The sequence below is a fragment of the Apium graveolens genome, chromosome 5, assembly GCF_009905375.1.
Source record: "Apium graveolens cultivar Ventura chromosome 5, ASM990537v1, whole genome shotgun sequence".
Classification (NCBI taxonomy): Eukaryota; Viridiplantae; Streptophyta; class Magnoliopsida; order Apiales; family Apiaceae; genus Apium; species Apium graveolens.
This window is the reverse complement of record NC_133651.1, coordinates 30,218,192-30,227,691: the sequence shown is the minus strand read 5'-3', so window position 1 is coordinate 30,227,691 and position 9,500 is coordinate 30,218,192. Positions and strand designations below refer to the sequence as shown.

Below are 9,500 nucleotides of genomic sequence, written 5' to 3'. Positions count from 1 at the left end.
TTGCCTGACTTGAGAGTGATGAATGGATGATTTTTCTGGCTTCTTTGCTAGCCCAAACCTCTTTTGAATATCCTCATCAATTTTCTCCCAGTTGATTGGGCTCAACTGCTTCTTTTCAACTGCTCTCAATATGGCTGCTGCTTCATTAATCTGATCAATGTTGTCTTTAGTTGGTGGCTTAGTGAAAGCAATTGTAGGCACAATTACTTTGCTAACTTGAATGTTGAGTTGTTTCTCCCCCTCACTTGAGCCTTTCTCCCCCTTTTTGTTATCATCAAGTTGTGTAGGAGGGAGCTAAGCAGCCACCAACTGTTGGAGTAGTGCAGTCTGAGTTTCTTGATTGTTAAGGATTTTGGCCATTGACTTCTCTATAACAGATAATCTTGAGTCCATGGCCTCAACTTTCCTATTGAGATCAGCCTCCTTCCTTAGTTTTTGAACTATTTCAATCATGATGGTAGCAGGAAGTCTAGCATCCAACCTTTCTATGACATCCTGCTTTACTTCAGAAATTTCTTGCTTGATTGCATCCACACTCTGACTGTGTTGGAGGGCTTGAATTTTATGCAGCTGGAGTGCTTCAAGATGTGTTGTGAGTAGCTTCTTTATGCTGGTATTAGAAGATGCCTGAATGGCTGCTTGGGTGTCATGAATTAGCTTGAATAGTGTTAGGAGATGTGAGTAGGAGCATTATTTTGTTAGCATCCAGGCAAGAACATCTGCATCTCCCCCTATGCTCATGCTATCTTCCTCATCATCCCCACCAGCATCCCCAAAAGAAGTTTTATCCAGTTCAAAATCAATGTCAATGTTGGAAGGCATAGCAGTGATTGCATCTTTTGCTCTCTGCACAGATTGTGTAGTATGCACCAAGTTCAATAATCTTTCAGCCTCCTCATTGCCCCGTACAGCAAGGGTTTGGTAAGCTGTCACAGGGTGAATAAATGTCTCAGCATCCAGGGAAATAGAATCTATAACAACTTGATATTCTTGCTGAAATAGCCTTTCCCTTTCTGCATCATTGACATTCATTGACTCACTTGCAATGGTTTCCATCCTTATCACTTCTGTACCTGCATTTCTCTCATGATCTCTCTTTTGTTGCATCAAGGTCTCACCTTGGCTCCCCACCCTCACACCCTCACCTTCACCATCTAAGGTGGGACTCCTCACACTTACTTTTGCCAGTCCTAAAGAAATGGACTGCATAGGTTCACTCTTTTCCTCTCCTTTTTCCTGGGAGCAACCCAGACTCTCACTCATTTCACTCCCTTCCCTCAGTCCTAGGAGTGATTGCACTACTACTAAGTCTTCCGCACTTGTAATAATTGAAGAAATTTGAAGTTGTGCAGAGACACTCGACGTATAAGGAATATCCATCGGGGTAGTAATTTTGCTAACCGACGGATGACTGCTGTTAGGCACATCCGTCGGGATACAATCACTACTCGACGGATGAACAATATCCATCGAGAAAGTAGAAATAAATGAGTTTGAAGTGGAGACTATTATGGACTGTGCAGTTTGATGAAAATTTTGGCACAAATGTCTCAACAGTCTTAGAAAGAAATGGCAAGTGAGCCAAGAAATCATCTAGAAGATGATGCTCACTTGCTTGGATTTTTGGCTTCTCCATGAGAGTTAAAGATGGAGAATTTGAAAGTGATGTGTTTATCATGTCAACATCCAAAGAGTGTGTGGGAATTTGGTGTTTCAGGTGCTTCTATTATTAGAGATTTTGGCTGTGACTCCATATTTATCAGAGCCACATCAACCTGACTTTGAGAAGGTGCAGTGACTATGTCTTTAGCACCAGTTTGCACAGTGTGTGAACCCTGTGCATCCCCAAGGGTCTTTGATTTCTTCTTTCTAGTGTAAGTTTGGGATGAGCTTGTGTCCCTTACCCGTTTGGCCTGTGCTCTTGGCTGAGAGCTATGTTCAATAGTCACATCCTTTTGGGAGGATGCAACTAGTAATGAGCTTATATCCTTATTAAGCACTGCAGTTTGTTGGGAAACTGCAGTGTGGCTAGGCTGAGAAACACTCACCTTTCCAACCTTATCCTTAGGGTTTCTTTGATGTTCACCCTGTCCCTCACCTTTCTTACCCACCTTCACACTCCCCTTTTTAGGTTTGGTGGATTTTACAACTGACATCTTTTGAGAGACACCAGAGGGGGCTTTCTTTGTCTTTGTTTTTGAAATTTTGGATTTGGTAGCTTGGGTAGGCAACTGTTGAGTCAATGACACAGATGCCACTGTTACACTAGAATGCAAAGAAGTTTGTGAGGTTGGAAGAGTAGAGGCAGTAAAAATTACCTCACTTACCTGAGGTGCTTCCATTACTGGGAAGTAGAAGAGTGGCACCTCTTTGTGATGGTTTGTCCTGTTCAAATCTGCAATGATTCTCCTTTCTTGAACCCAACAATCTAACTTGTTGGTTGGGTTCTCAAGTACAATATCCTCAGAGAGGTGGTTAGCAAGCATCATTAAAAATCTAGCATAGTAAACATTTTTACCCCTCTTATTTAGCTCCCCTAACTTAAATCCCAACTCAAATATGACTAGATCACTAAAGTTGAAAAATTTATCAGTTACTAGCATGTAAAGCATGTTAAGCATAGAGATATTAACTGAATCAAAATTGCTAATTTTACCAGAAAATACTTTAGTGACTACATCACACTGATAACTCCATTCCTTCCTAAGACCTAACCTCATAATTTTACTTAATTTAGAAGTAGAGAGTGCATAGCCCTTGGAATTAAGCATATTAATAATATCAGTGTCTGTGTGTGGAATAGTGACAATATTATCAGGAAACTTGAAGCATGCTTTAACAATATCACTATTAATAGAGAATTCCTTACCTTTAATAGTGAAAATGATAGTCTTATCAGTTGAGTTGTATGTTGCAGTCGTCCACATTTCTTCAACAACCTCACAGTAAATGGTGGGTGATTCCAGCATGGCATAGTTGAGTTTGTAGTTCTTCACCAAATCCATCATTTTGTGGTAGTCGCCAGATTGCTAAATTCCCTTGTTCACTAGAGCCGTGAAGTTGTTCTTCTCATAGATAAATCCAATTTGAGACATGATCTTGACGACTGGTGCCATTGTTAGAGAGTGAAAATTGCAGAGAGAGAGATGATAATTGCTTTTGAGAAAGAGAGAAGTTAGAGCAGATGATTTGAGAATGATAAAAGAAAAGCAATGAAAATGAATTATGCTTTTATACTATCTAAAAAAATAACTAGCAAAAATAATAAAGTGAAATAAAGTAACCAATAAGAATTGCCCAAAATAGCCTTTTAAAAATAAACTGTAAAAATTTCATCAATTATCCGTCGTGTTATGCTTACAAACTGTAAGTATACTCGATGGATAATGTTCAGAGAATCAACGGCTAAGAATAAGACAATTCGACGGATGAGGATAAATCAGTTATCCGTCGAGATATAAAATATTCCAGAAAAATAATTGATTTTATTTACAAATAGTATACCGACGGATGATCAAACTCGATGGATAATGATCATCCGTCGAGATGTAAATTTTGACTTAGCCAAAATTTCATCCAAGACTGAAAAATCAATTAAATTTCTGGCTACATTACAACTTGCAAAGTATCTGGAAAGATTCAAGAGTAATTAAGCATACCTTGAAAGAGATATGTCCTAAGTCCAATCATGTATGAGGATTTAGGAATAACTTTTATGTAATCTGTTTTGATTTCATTGATATTAATAAAAGGCTTGTTTTGTTTTTATTGCGGGCTCTATCTATTTAAATGTTTAAATAAGATATACCACAGTTTAGAGTAAAGCTTTTTATGGATTGTGATGAGATCATAATAATGAGACCTAAAAGATGATAACTCTAAACTTAAATAGTTCCTGGTCGTAGGATTACTAACTGTTAATTAATAATCCGCAAAGATCGGTACATACTATGCTTGCTTCATTATGAAGGATGTTTGTTCTCATAGTAATTTGTGTGGTGACACTATAGCTAGTATGTAGGTGCTTATTATAGAATAAGTTCACTGAACATGACTCACACAGCTGAACAATGTTAGGGCGAAAACACGCACTAATATTCACGCAAGTATACGCGTTCGCAAGTAGTATAGAATATTTTCTAGTTCGTTCCCACAGAGACTAGTTTAGGTTAAGTTCAATTTATGCACCTATGCAACAATGTATGGTTATCGCTCAATGCTAAGACAAATAACAAATTGGGTTTTTATTAAACTAAGAGATTATACTAAATAACATTAACTAAGAGAATTGAGGTTGAAATACTATATATGACAAACATGGGATTCTAACTTCATTAAATACTTCATTCAATAACCTTATTGTTTTTAACCTTAGCATGTGATGGTGATGACACTAATCAGATAACACGAAACTGATAAACGCCAACTTTCGTTGCACGAGTACCATTCTACCAGACATCCACAAAAGAGATAGAAGCTGAATAGGCACCAATTATATTGAGACCCTATATGTCTATAGAATTTGACAACATAACGGTTTAAGAACAAGTTATCTATCTTGATTACATAGGGCAAGTAAAACGGTTAGAGTTACCTACGAATCATGCATACACGTACATGAACCTATGCTAGCATGGCAAGTTCTAAACCTCTATATTCACTGTCGCTTCAATAGAGATTAACACGCTATCTTATATGTTAGCTACGCACATAAGACGAATAAGCACAACCAATACTAGGATATCAATCAATCACCACACACCAAGATATCGAAATAATTAATTATTGAAATCCATAAGTAAATCCGCTAGAATCCCATGACAACGATTAGCCCATAATCGAACTCATCGTCACCATGGGTTCCAATGAAAGCATGGTATAAACAAGGTCTTAATAAACTAAATAATAATCAAAGTACGAATAAACGAGATCTAGGTTCAACAAGAACGAAAACGAGCATCCAAAGTTACAACTAATTCAAAGAATCACAAGTTGAAAACAAGATCTTCTTTTTCGGAGTTATTCTGTGCTTCTAGGTCTTCTCCTTGGTATCCCAATCTTCCCTTCTTGCGCAAAACACAATCTTCTTCTTCTTCTTAAAATCCCCCTGTGAAAATGTCTCAAATCTACTTATATAATAGTCCCATAAAACTCAGATTACATAGAAGTTGGAAGCCAAACAGAAGTAGAAGTCTAAAATAATTCAGCAAAATTCCCGACCCTGCGCGGCCGCTCAGCATAGCTGCGCGGGCGCGCAGGCCTCCACTGGAAAAAATCCAAGTTTGCTCCGTTTCTTTGCCGTAATCTGCCCGTTCCTTTCCTCTCGCAATGGTGAACACATGCCAAGGCTTATTCTTGATGATTCCTCCCCCGAAATGCAACTAATACCCTGAAATACATGAACACTAGAAAAACACATCAAATATACAAAATACTTGATTTCAAGACACCAATTTAAGCCATTTTAAGACGTTCTAAGTGGTATAAAATGCCACTTATCACACCCCCAAACTTAAATCGATGCTTGCCCTCAAGCGTCACAGACTCAAAAACAAATAAAAATATGAATGAATACAATCTATATGAAAATGCAGCGATCCCCCTTACTACAATTAATCAACCAAATTGCCACATCTCAACGAATGCAGTTAGACAACTAAAGATCAATAAACTCATGCAAACGGACATACAGCCAGAAACATGGTGTGTGCAAATGCTTAACAGATATGCTTCGGAACTAGACCAATTACTATGACTAGACTATCCTCAAGGCAATTCTACGATTATACAAAGAATAAAAATTCCAGGCACAAAGTGATATACAACACTACAAGAACTCTGGAGCATACTACGGAATCGTGCTTTTTATTTACAACTCAAATGCTTATTTGACCGTGCAATGAGTGAGATCCACAAAAGACTTATATAATGATATCCATGTAACGAGCGTTAGGTTAGCGGATCCCAGACTCTAAAAGCCTTAGGTCGCTAGGCACAAAGTCCCCTAAGAACTTAATAACTCGAATACCAAAGAGCCCACTCTTGATCAATTATGCCAAAATTTTCTTCTTCTTCTTTTTTTTAAACTCTGAGTAAGTACGTTTCGCTCCATCTTGCTCAACCCTAGACTACTCGCAACATACGCGAGCCGGCTACTAGCCATTTGACGCCTAGCCACAACTACCATATTTTTTTTCTCCAAAATTTTTCTTTTTCATGTCTTTATCACTAAGAACCTATAATCGAATTCTAAGCATAATAAGTAGATTGACCTTGAAAACAACCAAATCATAACACAATCTAGCCCTTTCGCATTCTCTAAGACTTAGTGGACTTACAATTGTTTCTAGCATGCATATCAACCTACACAACTTAATATCACTTTAATGCTATCATTACACTCACATCAATATCACAATTCAGTCGATAAATCATTGCAAAAGGGATCATGGTAAATGCATGAGCTACATGACATTCATAAAAAAAAACTATATGGCATAAATTATGCAACTATATGAACTAAACTATCATGAATATGCAACTAAATGACACACACACAATATTCCTTAACTACCACCCCTATACTTAAAATTTTCAATGTCCTCATTGAAGGCAATAATAAGGATTTCAGGCATACCTAATTAGCGGGAGATTCACCCTCGTCAGGTGGAGGATCAGGTGGCCAATCAACCTCGCCACCAGTGTCTCGAACAACAGTACCGAAAGCATGTGTCAAATCTGCAGCAAACTGACGGTGAATGTCGTGCATGGCCTTCATACGCCTAATTACTCGCCTGTACTGCTCGTCACCAACACCAGTCCTATCAACTACCTGCTGCACATGAGAAGAACCCTCTTTAGGCACTGGAGGATCCGTTCGGTTACCCTCTACATCATCAAAGATATATCCCAACCCCTTGTCAGGGGGTGCACCTAAGAATGAATAACTCAAGTGATTTGGTAGTGGGTTGAGCTCAAGTGTAGGAGCATCTTCAATAGACGACTCGAGACGATCCTGAGAAATTTTCAGCTCTGCTAACCCAAGAGAATCGAATGGCACATCCAACTTCCTCTTCCACAGAGGTGCATTCAAAACCTGAATTTGCTCTACTTTAAAGCACTCCTCTTTAGCTGTGGCTAATTTTATTTCCTTGAACACATTGAAAGTGACCTTCTGATCATGAACCTTCATCGTAAGCTCTCCTTTTTGCACATCGATCATAGTTCGGCCTGTAGCCAAGAATGGTCTTCCCAAGATAATGGGAATCTTCTTATCTTCCTCGAAATCAAGAATTACAAAGTCAGCAGGGAAGAAGAGTTTATCCACCTTGACCAAGACATCCTCCACTATACCTCGTGGATAAGCGATGGAACGGTCAGCTAGTTGCAATGACATGTATGTTGGTTTCGGCTCAGGCAGACCAAGCTTCTTGAAGATAGATAAGGGCATCAGATTGATGCTAGCTCCTAAATCACATAAACACTTGTCGAATGACAAGTTTCCGATGGTGCAAGGAATAGTGAAGCTTCCAGGATCTTTAAGCTTCGGAGGCAACTTCTGTTACAGCACAGCACTGCATTCCTCCGTTAGAGCAACGGTCTCTAAGTCATCGAGCTTCACTTTCCGAGAGAGAATACCTTCCATAAACCTCGCATAGCTAGGCATCTGTTCAAGAGCTTCAGCGAAAGGTATGTTGATATGAAGTTTCTTGAACACCTCCAGAAACTTCTCAAACTGCTTATCCAGCTTTTTCTTCTGCAGCCTTTTAGGAAAAGGAGGTGGAGGATAGATCCGCTTCTCCCCTGTATTACCCTCAGGAGGAGTGTGTTCCACAGTAGTCTTCCTTGGTTCCACCTCTACTCCCTTCTGCATATCTTCTTCAGCCACAACTGCATTTTCTGAATCTTGAGATTTTTCAGGCTCTTCGTCTTGCTGAATTTGGGGGCTTGCGACCTTTCCAGACCTTAAGGTGATGGCGTTCACATGTTCTTCAACTTCCCTCTTTCCTGGATTGGCTTCTGTATCACTAGAAAGCGTTCCTGGTGGTCGATTCAATAAGGCATTAGCAATTTGCCCTATTTGGTTCTCCAGATTCTGGATAGAAACAGCCTGGCTTTGGCATATAAGAGCCTGGTTTTTGCACATAAGCCTCAACTCCTCCAATTCAGATTTTTCATTCGAAGATAGACCTGCATCATTAGTTTGTTGTTGAAGTTGGAGTTGTTGCTGAAAACCAAGAGAGTTGAACAGCTTATTTCCAAACGGCAGGAATGGCTGTTGCATCACATTCTGATTGTTGCTCCCGCTGAAGTTAGGATGATTCCAGTTGTCAGGATGATAAGTGTCTGGAACTGGTTGTTGCGATCTCTGAAAGTTGCTCACAAACTGAGTTGAGTCGCTAGATATAGCGCATTGTTCTGTCGCATGCGGACCTGCACACAGCTCACAAACACTAATTATCTGCTTAACACCATAGTTAGCCAGAGAATCGATCTTCATAGACAACGCCTTTAGTTGAGCAGTGATAGCCGTAGCTGTATCCACTTCAAGAACTCCTGCTACCTTGCCCTGTGGATATCTCTGGGTTGGATACTGATATTCATTAGCAGCCATCAGTTCAATTAGATCATAAGCTTCCTTATAGCTCTTTGCCCATAATGCTCCGCCTGATGCTGCATCGAGCATGGGTCTGGACTGTGCTCCCAACCCATTGTAAAAATAAGTGATGATCATCCAATCAGGAATTCTATGATGAGGACACTTCCTAAGCATCTCCTTGTAGCGCTCCCAAGCTTCACTTAGCGATTCTCCCGTTTGCTGCGCAAATTGAGTAATAGCATTCCTGAGTGCAGCTGTCTTCGCCATAGGGAAGAATTTAGTAAGAAACGTCTGAGCAAGATCTTCCCAAGTAGTAATCGAACCAGCTGGTAGAGAGTGTAACCAGCTCTTAGCCTTGTCCTTCAGAGAGAATGGGAACAGTCTCAGCTTCACAGCATCTTCAGAAACACCGTTGAACTTGAAGGTGTCGCATATTGCAATGAAATCCCTAATGTGTGTATTGGGATCTTCCATTGGAGAACCCCCAAACTGGACTGAAGTCTGTACTTATTGAATTATGCCAGGCTTGATCTCAAAGGTATTAGCTGTGATAGCTGGCCGGACAATGCTAGATTGAATGTCATTGATCTTGGGTTGAGAAAAATCCATCAAGGCTTTCGTTCGTGCTGCTGGATCTCCCATTGTAATGAGTACCTGAAACACAAATAAATAAACCGTGAAAGTAAAAGAATCCGAGTCAGTGAACTTTAACGACCACTGATGACAAGCACATAAACTAAAAATTAACACCGAGTCCCCGGCAGCGGCGCCAAAAACTTGTTAGGGCGAAAACACGCGCTAATATTCACGCAAGTATACGCGTACGCAAGTAGTATAGAATATTTTATAGTTCGTTCCCACAGAGACTAGTTTAGGTTAAGTTCAATTTATGCACCTATGC

At 39.7% G+C, this 9,500-nt stretch overlaps 1 non-coding gene across 1 annotated transcript; it reads left to right on the top strand.

Moving 5' to 3' along the window:
• The first annotated feature begins 8,744 nt into the window (after positions 1–8,744).
• On the top strand, positions 8,745–8,851 carry LOC141663100 (small nucleolar RNA R71). The gene has a single exon (XR_012551185.1). It is a non-coding gene; the product is annotated as a small nucleolar RNA R71 (small nucleolar RNA).
• Positions 8,852–9,500: the final 649 nt, after the last annotated feature.